Source organism: Somniosus microcephalus, chromosome 3 (genome assembly GCF_052327205.1).
Source record: "Somniosus microcephalus isolate GS21.2 chromosome 3, FLI_Smic_1.0, whole genome shotgun sequence".
NCBI classification, from domain to species: domain Eukaryota; kingdom Metazoa; phylum Chordata; class Chondrichthyes; order Squaliformes; family Somniosidae; genus Somniosus; species Somniosus microcephalus.
The window spans coordinates 34,410,431-34,423,429 of NC_140989.1; positions in this window are offsets into that span (position 1 = coordinate 34,410,431).

A 12,999-nucleotide genomic window follows, 5' to 3' on the forward strand; every position below is an offset into this window, starting at 1 on the left:
CAGTAGATAGGACTTTAAACTAATGAAGTGGGGGGGGAAGGATTCAGGATAAAATAAATGTAAAAACAGCGAGAGAAATGTCAAGGCTCTAGAGCAGAGCAGAGTTTTGGGTAAAAATAAGCAGAGTGCGTCAGGAAGGGACAGAGAGAGTAACAAAGGTAATAGGGCATCAGTGACTAACAACAACAACTTGTATTTATATAGCACCTTTAACACAGTAAAACATCCCAAGGCGCTGCACAGGAGTATTAAAAGTCAAAAAATTTGACACCGAGCCACATAATCAGAAATTAGGGCAGGTGACCAAAAGCTTGGTCAAAGAGGTAGGTTTTAAGGAGCGTTTTAAAGGAGGAAAGAGGTAGCGAGGCAGAAAGGTTTTGGCAACAGAAGGCACAGCCATCAGTGGCTGAGTGATTATAATTAGGGATGCTCAAGAGGGCAGAATAGAGGAGTGCAGATATCTCGGCGGGGGGGTGGTGTGGAAGGAGATTACAGAGATAGGGAGGGGCGAGGCCTTTGATGGATTTGAAAACATGGATGAGAATTTTGAAATCGAGGCGTTGCTTAACTGGGAGATAATATAGGTGACATCAGGGAAAAATAGAAAAAAGTCAAAGCTAAAGGCACTATATCTGCGCGAAGCATTCGCAACAAAATAGATAAATTAATAGCACAGATAGAAATTAATAGGTTTGATTTAATAGCCATTACTGAGATGTGGTTGCAAAGTGACCAAGGTTGAGAACTAAATATTCCAAGATACTTAACTTTTAGAAGAGATAGGCAAATGGAAAAGGAGGAGGGGTAGCCCTGATTATAAAGGATGGGATAAAGATAGTAGAGAGAAAGGATCTTAGCTCGGAAAATCAGGAAGTAGAATCGCAGCAAAATTCAGGTCCCCTCATACTCAGGTCCCCTGCCCTCACCTCTTTTTTTCCGGTACATCGATGACTGTATTGGTGCCGTTTCCTGCTCTCGCCCTGAACTAGATAAGTTCATTCACTTTACTTCCAAATTCCACCCTTCCCTCACCTTCACATGGTCCATCTCCGACTCTTCCCTTCCCTTCCTTGACTTCTCCGTCTCCATTTCTGGCGATCGGCTTTCAACAAACATCCACTACAAGCCCACCGACTCCCACAGCTACCTGGACTACACTTCCTCCCACCCCGCTTCCTGTAAGGACTCTATTCCATTCTCCCAGTTTCTCCGTCTCTGCCGCATCTGTTCTGACGATGCCACCTTCCATACTAGTGCTTCCGACATGTCTTCCTTTTTCCTCAACCGAGGATTCCCCTCTACCATGGTTGACACGGCCCTTGGCCATGTCCGTTCTATTTCCCGCACTTCTGCTCTTGCCCCTCCCCCTCCCAGAACCACGATAGGGTTCCCCTTGTCCTCACCTTTCACCCCACCAGCCTCCACATTCAACGGATCATCCTCCGCCATTTCCGCCACCTCCAACGTGATCCCACCACCAAACACATCTTCCCCTCGCCTCCCCTTTCAGCATTCCGAAGGGACCGCTCCCTCCGTGACACCCTGGTCCACTCCTCAATCACCCCCAACAGCCCTTCTCCTTCACCTGGCAACTTCCCGTGCAAGCGCAGGAGATGCAACACATGCCCTTTTACCTCCTCCCCACTGTCCAGGGCCCCAAACACCCCTTCCAGGTGAAACAGCGATTTAATATACTTCTTGCAATTTAATATACTGTATTCGCTGCTCACGATGCGGTCTCCTCTACATTGGGGAGACCAAACGCAGATTGGGCGACCGCTTTGCTGAACACCTCCGTTCAGTCCGTAAGGGTGACCCTGAGCTTCCGGTCGCCTGTCACTTTAATTCTCCACTTCACTCTGTAGTGTATGTGCCTTTAAGAGCCCCAGGTGTGCTGTAATGCCGGTAATTGCTACTCGGGCTATATAAGCCTGTATATTGTGTATATCCGTTAGAACCCCCCCCCCCCCCGACTTTGCTTAGTAAATACCTATGAACTAACTCCTGTCTTCAGTGTCTTTATCAACACACGGACACTACAGTGGCGACGAAGTGGAAACGGACTTACCTGCAATTCGGCAGCACCTCAAGGACATCGATTCCTCGGGCATCCAGAAGACTCAGGGAAGTGAGAGAAGCTGTGGTGCTGGCCAAGCTGGTGGCAGGTACTGCGCTAATCCTTCCTGGGCGTCAGGCTGGGGCTCTAGCGGCTGGCTCTGCAGCTGAGACAGGCAGCGAAATCGGAGGCAAGCAATAACGGACTGGGAGGGAGCACTCTGGAGACGGCCGGCGCAGCTGCAAGCAGGTCGGCGTTCAGACCTACAGAGAGTCTCCGGCGGGAATGAGTCTCCAACTGTAAATAAATAAATAAAAAAAAGAACGGAAACCGCGGGAAACAGCGTTGTCATCGGCAGCAGCGGCGGGAAAGCGCGGGAAGCACCATATCTTTTCTACAGAAAAGAAAGAAAAGCGCGGGAAGCGCCATATCTTTTCTAAGATGCCTAATTCTGGCAATATTGATGCTTTTGATAATGAGATAGAGGATTGGACCACATATGTGGAAAGAGTGGAGATATATTGCACCGCAAATGGAATAGAAGATGAAAAAAAAGCTTCAGTACTTCTGGATCTAATGGGTGCAAAGACATACAAGCTGTTACGAAACTTGATCACTCCAGCCGAACCGATGGACAAGAATTTTAAGGAGATTGTTGATACCCTACACTGCCAATTTGAGGCAGGACTGGCAGATTCTCTGCGAGACAAATTTGTCTGCGATCCCCTAAGTGTAGAAACACAAAAAAGGCTATTTTCTGAGAAAGATTTAACACTGGACAAGGCTTTCAGTGCAATAGGAGCTGCAGAGATACAGCAAAGGCCACAGGACTTCGGCACCCATGAAATGACACGGGGTTTCGAGAGATGTTATCGCTGCGGCAGATCCACCCATGACCAGAGGGACTGCTGGTTCAAAGACAAAGCATGCAGGCAATGCGGAAAGATGGGACACATTCCACATGTGTGCCGATCTGGAAACAAAAAATCCACTAACAGGAAAAGAATCAATAAGGAAAAGCACAGAAAGGTACAAATGATGACGGACAGTAGCTCCGAAGACCAGAAGAGCGATAGCGACTCTGGGAACAAGAGACTAAGCTCTCTCAAATTACATAATGTAATTGCCAAAGAAGATTACCAGACCATTTGGGTTACCCTCACAATAGCAGGGTCCCCAGTTAAAATGGAGCTAGATACAGGATCAGCTCTGACCGTCATAAATTGATGGGATTACGAGCGGCTATTTCCGCATATACCTTAAAAAGACACATCCATTATCTTGAAAACATATACGGGGCAGAAAGTATACCACAAAGGAAAAATAAGGGTGCCTGTTGTATACAACGGCAAGGAAATACCGGAGTTGTATTTATACGTTCTACAAGATGGTGGTCCACCGCTGTTGGGACATGAATGGATCAGAAAAATACGTTTAGACTGGCACTCCATTCAGGCACTGACGGTGACCAGTAAGGAAAAAAATGATGATGACGTCATACCTGAACGATTAAAAGACATCTTGGCCAATGCCAAGGAAGTGTTTCAACAGAAACTAGGAACCTTGAAAGGCATCACCGCCTCAATAAAAGTGGAAGATGCAGCAATTCCCAAGTTTTTTAAGGCAAGACCGGTGCCATACGCAATTCGTCCAGCAGTCGAGGCAGAGCTGGAGAATTTGGAAAAGGCAGGTGTATTATCTAAAATAGATTGGAACGAGTGGGCAACACCCATCATCCCAGTCATGAAGAAAGCATTGAAGAATGATAAACCTGAAGAACAGAGAAAAATTCGCATCTGTGGACACTTCAAGGTGACTGTAAACCCGATCCTTCACACGGTACAGTATCCTCTTCCGAGGATAGAAGATATTTTCACCTCACTATCCGGAGGGAAATGTTTCACCAAAATTGACTTCGCACAGGCATATCTACAGATGGAGGTTGAAGAGGCCTCTAAAAAATATCTCACGATAAATACACACAAAGGCCTGTACCAGTACAATCGACTGGTTTTCGGAGTAGCATCCGCTCCAGCTATCTGGCAAAGAGCTATGGAGCAAGTCCTCCAAGGGATTCCGGGGACTCAATGCTACCTAGACGACATCCTTGTAACAGGAGAAAACGACAATGAGCACCTTGCCAATTTAGAGCAGGTGCTCACTAGGCTGAGAGAACGGGGCCTACGAGCAAATCGCCCCAAGTGCGAATTTTTCCGAAATCAAATATCATATTGTGGCCACATAATAAATAAGGAAGGGTTGCATAAGTCACCTGAAAAAATTGAAGCGGTCATAAAAGCCCCAGCACCTGAAAATGTTTCACAATTAAGGTCGTTCCTGGGATTAATAAATTACTATCATAAATTTTTACCGAACTTATCAACTCTTCTCCACCCTCTTAATGAACTGCTACAAACAGGAGTAATTTGGAAATGGAATGAAGACTGCAAACGTGCCTTCCATAAATGCAAAGACTTAATCACATCCAAAGAAGTTTTGGCTCATTACAACCCATCACTGCCAATCAGACTGGCGTGCGATGCATCCCCTTACGGCATAGGAGCAGTATTATCGCATAAATTCCCTGATGGCTCGGAACGGCCGATCGCTTTTGCATCACGCTCATTGAACTCAGCTGAGCGTAACTATGCCCAAATCGACAGGGAAGCACTCAGCCTGGTATGGGGAGTAAAGAAATTCAACCATTACCTACACGGACAAAAATTTACCTTGTTGACTGACAATCAACCCCTCGTCTCCATATTCAACCCTAAAAAGGGTGTTCCCATTATGACAGCACAAAGGCTACAGAGGTGGTCCCTTTTTCTCGGGGCACACCAATACAACATAGAATACAAAGGGTCAAAACAGCATGGGAATGCTGACGGTTTATCGCGCCTACCGTTGCCAACGGTAGAAGAGGCGCCTACAGTAGACCCAGTAGAGATGTTCCACTCTACCATAGTGGAATGTCTACCAGTAACAAATTCTGCCATTGAAAGGGAGACCAGAAATGACCCGACTCTCTCACGAGTCTACGATTTAACAGTGAAGGGATGGCCAGCACATGGCGAACCACTGTTGCCAGCATTCTCGCAAAGAAGAGAACAGCTGTCAGTGTGCCGAGGAACCTTGATGTGTGGATCCAGAGTGGTGATTCCACCCAAACTCCAGGATAAAGTGCTAAAGGAGCTTCACGAGGGGCATCTGGGTGGAGTGAAAATGAAGAACCTAGCCAGGGCGTTTGTATGGTGGCCAGGTATCGATGGAGACATCGAAGAAATGACCAAGAGCTGCCTAGGATGCCAGAAGGTCCAAAACGCTCCACCACAAGCCCCTCTACATCCATGGGAGTGGCCCTCATCTCCCTGGCAAAGGGTGCACATCGACTTTGCTGGTCCATTTATGGACTCAATGTTCTTAATCGCGGTTGATGCACACTCCAAGTGGCCGGAGGTAATAAAGATGTCCTCCACCACCACGGAAAAAACCATCACAGTATTAAGGACCATATTTGCCAGGAATGGGCTGCCGGAACAGATATGTTCTGATAATGGACCGCAATTTGTGTCCGAAGAATTCAGAAAGTTCTTAAAAAACAATGGGGTTAAGCACTACACGTCCGCCCCATACCATCCCGCCACCAATGGATTGGCTGAAAGGTTTGTCCAGACCTTCAAGAAGGCCATAAAGGCCATGGGTAATGAAGACATAAAACTTCAGCACAAGGTGGATAACTTCTTATTCGCATACAGGAATGCAACACATATGGTTACCAACCAAACTCCCGCCATGATGTTCTTCAATAGAAACCTAAGATGCCGGCTGGATTTGGTCAAGCCCAACATCAGAAGGGACGTGGAGAACCGACAGTTTCAAGGCATGAATGAAAGGCCAACTAGAACCTTCCAGATAGGTCAACAAGTTTTGGCCCGGGACTACCGTACCGAGAAATGGCAGCCTGGAACTATCTGCACACGACTAGGACCACTGATGTATACCATGGACATCGGAGAAAGCATAATAAGGCGCCATGCTGACCAAATCATAAAGTCATCCGAAAAGGGACAACCTACACCACAACTCTATACATCTAACGATGAAGTAGAGATACCCATATCTACCTCCGATCCGGTGATACTGGAACCCGATGAACCCGACACTGGCATTCAAGCCGAATCAGCCTTGCCAGAAGAACCTACTACACCACCAGAAACTACTACACCCCCGAGGCGTTATCCGGACCGAGTCAGGAAGCCTCCTGAGAGACTGACTTATAATTAATTAACTACAGCAATGTATATTATTTTGCTTATACCCTGTAACATGTAATTAATAATTACTTAAAATATGATGTACTGGTTAGCTAAAAGGGGAGGAATTGTAGTGTATGTGCCTTTAAGAGCCCCAGGTGTGCTGTAATGCCAGTAATTGCCACTCGGGCTATATAAGCCTGTATATTGTGTATATCCGTTAGAACCCCCCCCCCCAGACTTTGCTTAGTAAATACCTATGAACCAACTCCTGTCTTCAGTGCCTTTATCAACACACGGACACTACACACTCCCACTCTGATCTCTCTGTCCTCGGCCTATTACATTGTTCCAATGAAGCTCAACGTAAGCTCGAGGAACAGCACCTCATCTTTCGATTGGGCACTTTACAGCCTGCCGGACTCGACATTGAGTTCAACAATTTCAGATAATTATCCCTGCCCCCATTTTTCATGCAGTATGATTTTTGCCATTCCCATTTGCAACATTTTATCTTTCCTGCCTCTTACAAAAGTACAGGGTGTTCTTTCAATTCCTTCCTCACCTCCTAACACCACCCCCCCCCCCTCGTCTCTGCACCTGCTTAATATCTATTACATTTCCAGCTTTTTCCAGTTTTGACGAAGGGTCCCAGACCTGAAACGTTAACTCTCTTTCTCTCTCCACGGATGCTGTCTGGCCTGCTGAGTATTTCCAGCATTTTCTGTTGTTATTTTAGGAAGTAGAATCAGTTTGGGTGGAGCTAAGAAACAGCAAGGGGCAGAAAACATTGGTGGGAGTTGTTTATAGGCCCCCAGACAGCAGTTGTAATGTAGGGCAGAGTATAAATCAGGAAATTAGAGGCGCATGTAACAAGGGTAATACAGTAATCATGGGGGACTTTAATCTACATATAGACTGGGCAAACCAAATTTGCAATAATAGTGTGGAGAACGAGTTCATGAAATATATGCAAGATAGTTTTTCAGATCAGTATGTTGAGGAACTAGGGAACAGGCTATTTTAGATCTAGTATTGTGCAATGAGAAAGGGTTAATTAATAACCTTGCAGTAAAGGGGCCTTTAGGGAAGAGTGACCATAATATGATAAAATTTTATATTGAGTTTCAAAGTGATTTAATTAAATACGAAACTAGGGTCTTAGATCTAAACAAAGCAATCTACGTAGGTATGAGGGGCGAGCTGGCTTAGGTAGATTGGGAAACTACATTAAAAGGTATGACGGTCGACAAGCAATGGTTAGCATTTAAAGAATTAATATATAATTTACAACAAATATACATTCCTTTAAGGCAGAAAAACCCCACAGGAAAAGTGGTCCAACCGTGGCTAACAAGAGAAGTTAAAGATAGTATTAGATCAAAGGGAAGAGGCTTATAATGTTGCTAAAAAGAGGATTTTAGAATTTAGCAAAGGAAGATTAAAGAAATTGATATGGAAAGAGAAAAAAGAATGAGAGTAAATTAGCAAGAGACATGAAAACATATTGTAAATGTTTCTGTAGGTATGTAAATAGGAAGAGATTAGTGAAAGTAAACGTGGGCCCATTAGAGGCAGAGACAGGAGAAATTATAATGGGCAATAAGGAAATGGCAGAGACATTAAACAAATACTTTGTATCTGGATTCAAGGTAGAAGACACAAAAAACACTCTGGAAATAATGGGGAACTAAGGGTCTAGAGAGAATGAGGAACTTAAAGAAATCAGTATAAGTAAAGACATAGTACTGGAGAAATTAATGGGACAAATCCCCTGGACCTGATGACCTGCATCCTAGGGTTTTAAAAGAGGTAGCTGCAGAGATCGTGAATGCACTGGTATTAATCTTCCAGAATTCCCTAGATTCTAGAACAGTCCCCAAGGATTGGAAGGTAGCAAACATAACCCCGCTATTTAAGAAAGGAGGAAGAGAAAAAACGGGGAACTATAGGCCAGTTAGCCTGACATCAGTAGGCAAAATGCTAGAATCTATTATTAGGGGCATGGTAACAGGGCACTTAGAAAATCATAATATGATCAGGCAGAGTCAACATGGTTTTATGAAAGGGAAATCGTGTTTGACAAATCTGTTAGAGTTTTTTGAAGATGTAACTAGTAGGATGGATAAGGGGGAACCAGTGGATATAGAGTATTTGGATTTTCAAAAAGCATTTGATAAGGTGACACACAAGAGGTTATTACACAAAATTAGGACTCATGGGATTGGGGGTAATATATTAGCATGGATTGAGGATTGGTTAATGGACAGAAAACAGAGTCTCGGAATAAACTGGACTTTTTCAGGTTGGCAGGCTGTAACTAGCGGGGTACCGCAAGGATCAGTGCTTGGGCCTCAGCTATTTACAATCTATATTAATGACTTGGATACATTACACTCAGTCCCTTCATCTAAGTTTGCTGATGATACAAAGTAAGGTGGGAAAGTAATCTGTGAGGAGGACGCAAAGAGGCTGCAGAGAGATATAGACAGGTTGACTGGGCAAGAACATGGCAAATGGAAGTGGGGAAGTGTGAAGTTATCCACTCGTAGGAAAAACAAAAATGCAGAATATTTTTTGAATGGCGAGAGACTGGGAAATGTTGGCATTCAGAGGTTCTAGGTGTCCTTGTACATGAGTCACAGAAAGTTAACATGCAGGTACAGCAAGCATGTTAGCTTTTGTTACAAATGGATAAGAGTAAAGAAGTTTCACTACAATTAAACAGGGCATTGGTGAGGCCACACCTGAGTACTGTGTACAGTTCTGGTCTCCTTACCTAAGGAAAGACATACTTGCCTTCGAGGGCGTGCAACGAAGGTTCACTAGACTGGTTCCTGGGATGAGGGGATTGCCCAATGAGGAGAGATTGAGTAGACTCGGCCTATATTCCCTAGAGTTTAGAAGAATGAGAGGTGATCTAATTGAAACATATAAAATTCTAAAGGGGCTTGACAGGGTTAATGCTGAATATGTTTCCCCTGGCTGGGGAATTTAGAACACGGGGTCACAGTCTCAGAATAAGGGGTCGGCCATTTAGAACTGAGATGAGGAGAAATTTCTTCACTCAAAGGGATGTGAATCTTTGGAATTCTCTACCCCAGAGAGCTGTGAATGCTCAGTCATTGAGTATATTCAAGGGATGTGGGGATGGTGTGGGAAGGTGGAGTTGAAGTAGAAGATCAGCTATGATCTTATTGAATGGCGGAGCAGGCTCGAAGGGCCGAATGGCCAACTCCTGATCCTATTTCTTATGTTCTTAACATGACGCGCACTGGTTTATTAAAGTATTGTATTCATTAGAATATTACACAAGTTATCCAAACAAATCTTGAAATCAGCTCTTTCATTTTTTGTTTTTTCTGTCTTTTTTTGCATCTGTCATTTCTTTCACTTCCAACAATTCTCTTCTCTCCTTTCCTGAAGGCACAGACCCATGCTGGGTTTCAGTTCTAGCCACTCTCCAGCATCCGAAATGATGAAAGGTTGTGGGCTATTGGACTGTGGGAGCATCACAGCTGGATCGATGTCTGTCCTGACCCGGCCCTCACACGTGCACATTCCAACAGGAGAATGATCAAGGGCTGCAATGCCGACTAGTTTGCCTTTCTTTGGCCCAGGGACACTCGGGCGTATTGTAGCTCTGGCTGTGATCAGTAAATTCAGCCCAGAGCAGGGATCAAACCTGGGCTCATCCTGGTCAATAATGGCTCATTATCACAGCAGACAACACCCACTAAACCACAGAGAGCAGGACGCGGGTGGGCTGCAATCAATTGTTTCTCACTGCAGCGGTCAGATTGCTTGAGTCATTAAAACACCGGCTTCCAGTTATGAACTGTGGGAATGTGAGACGTCTAGGGGCAGTTACATCCTGTACATTCCTCTATATTAACTCATCATCTACACCATCATTTCACTCTTGGGAAGTAGATGTAAAGAACCACTTTCAGTACATAAGAATATAGGAAATAGGAGCAGGAGTCGGCCATTTGGCCCTTCGAGCCTGCTCCGCCATTCAGTAAGATCATGGCTGATCTTCTACCTCATCTCCACTTTCCTGCACTATCCCCATATCCCTTGATTCCCTTAATATTCAAAAATCTATCGATCTCTGTCTTAAATATATTCAACGACTGAGCCTCCACAGCCCTCTGGGGTAGAGAATTCCAAAGATTCACCACCCTCTGAGTGAAGACATTTCTCCTCATCTCAGTCCTAAATGGCCGACCCCTTATTCTGAGACTGTGACCCCTGGTTCTAGACTCCCCAGTCAGGGAAAACATCCTCCCTGCATCTACCCTGTCAAGCCCTGTAAGAATTTTGTATGTTTCAATGAGATCACCTCTCATTCTTCTAAACTCTAGAGAATATAGGCCTAGTCTACTCAATCTCCCCTCATAGGACAATCCCTCCATCCCAGGAATCGGTCTCGTGAACCTTCATTGCACTCCCTCTATGGCAAGTATATCCTTCCTTAGGTAAGGAGACCAAAACTGTACACAATACTCCAGGTGTGCTCTCACCAGGGCCCTGTATGAACTCATCCTAAGGTGAGTTCTTTCTAAAGTCGATTCTGGAAAGAGTAAAACGTTTGGCTAAAAGTCAAAAAATAATTTACATTCAGTTCTGACATAGCATATTGAGCCTAATCACGCCATATGAACAGTGATTTAATATTCTTTAAGAGGGAGGAAGAGGAGGAGGGAATCTGCCTAAATTCTCCAACCATAGGTAAAGCACTCGGCTTGTACAGCATCCCTAATATGTCTACCCTATAAAACTTTGCTCCCCGGAACACTGGAGCATTAACCTTTGGTGAAAAGACTAACTATGCTGCTTAATTTCATTTTAGTTTTAAACATCCCACAGGATAGCATGCAGTACAATGTGCAGGCCAGACCTGGCTGCATGCTGGCTCAGCGCAGTTTCTCTAATGCTTACCCTGGCTATTTACAAATGACGGTTTTTGTAAACACCTCAGATTTGCCACATCATTTTTTTTTTAATTTATGCAATTTTTTGATGATTTTATTTCTGTTCAACAAGATGAGGGGGTTTCAGTTCAAAGGAATCATACGCTTTCCCATTGAAAGTACCAAGTGGCAGCATCAAGCGTGTCTAGCCAGGTCGGGTATCACACAGGAGAGATACAGAGCGTCACTCCAAAAACATCCCTTAAGAATATAAGACGTAGGAGCAGTAGGAGGTCATTTGGCCCCTCGAGCCTGCTCCGCCATTCAATAAGATCATGGCTGATCTGATCTTGGCCTCAACTCCACTTCCCTGCTACGCTCCCCATAACCTTTGACTCCCTTACGATTCAAAAATCTGTCTTAACCCAAACCCCAGGTGAACATCCCTTACTGTCCCACGTCTGAGTGACACTGCACTGGGAGTCAATTTGTGCTGTGACAGTATGCCTACTAGGAACTGGGTTTAAAAGGTCTGTCTGCACTCACTGCAATAGGACCCATCCACCCACAAAGAGGAGAGATTTTTTGCCTGAGTTGGGTTTTGAATGCAGCTCCCAGGATGGAAGGGCAGTTTGCGAGTCCACTGCACCACCCAGCCCCTTTTTTATCTTATGATCTTCTACCCCAACAAAATTGGAAGTCTAATTAACTGCGAGAGGGTTATCACTGCCAGTTAGCGTAACTAAATTAAAGCTCAGCTGGACAACTGAGAGGCTGAATTATTCTGCATCAATTAAAATTCCTGTGCACACCTGCTATGGACATGGTTGGAAATGTTTCCACTGCCAGGCCCGCTCTTGGAATCAGGGCGGGGCGGGGGGGTGGGGGGGGGGAACGCTCCACTGGCTGGAGTCATACCTTGCACAAAGGAAGTTGGTTGTGGTGGTTGGAGGCCAATCAGCTCAGTCCCAGGACATTGCTTCAGGAGTTCCTCAGGGCAGTGTCCAAGGCCCAACTATCTGCAGCTGCTTCATCAATGACCTTGCCTCCACCATAAGGTCAGAAATGGCGATGTTCGCTGATGACTGCACAGTGTTCAGTGCCATTCACAACTCCTCAGATAATGAAGCAGTCCATGCCCGCATGCAACACGTCCTGGACGACGTTCAGGTTTGGGCTGATAAATGGCAGGTAACATTCATGCCACACAAGTGCCAGGCAATGACTATCTCCAACAAGCGAGATTCTAACCACCTCCCCTTGACATTCAATGGCAGTACCATCGCCGAATCCCCTCACCATCAACATCCTGGGGGTCACCATTGACCAGAAACTAAACTGGACCAGCCACATAAATACTGTGACAACAAGAGCAGGTCAGAGGCTTGGTATTCTGCGGCGAGTGTCTCACATCCTGGCTCCCGAAAGCATTTCCACCATCTACAAGGCACAAGTCAGGAGTGTGATGGAATACTCTCCACTTGCCTGGATGAGTGCAGCTCCAACAACACTCAAGAAGCTCGACACTATCCAGGACAAAGCAGCCTGCTTGATTGGCACCCCATCCACCACCTTAAACATTCACTCCCTCCACCACCGGCGTACCGTGGCTGCAGTGTGTACCATCTACAAGATGTACTGCAGCAACTCGCCAAGGCTTCTTCGGCAGCACCTCCCAAACCCACGACCTCTTCCACCTAGAAGGACAAGGGCAGCAGGCACATGGGAACACCACCACCTCCAAGTTCCCCTCCAAGTCACACATCATCCTGAC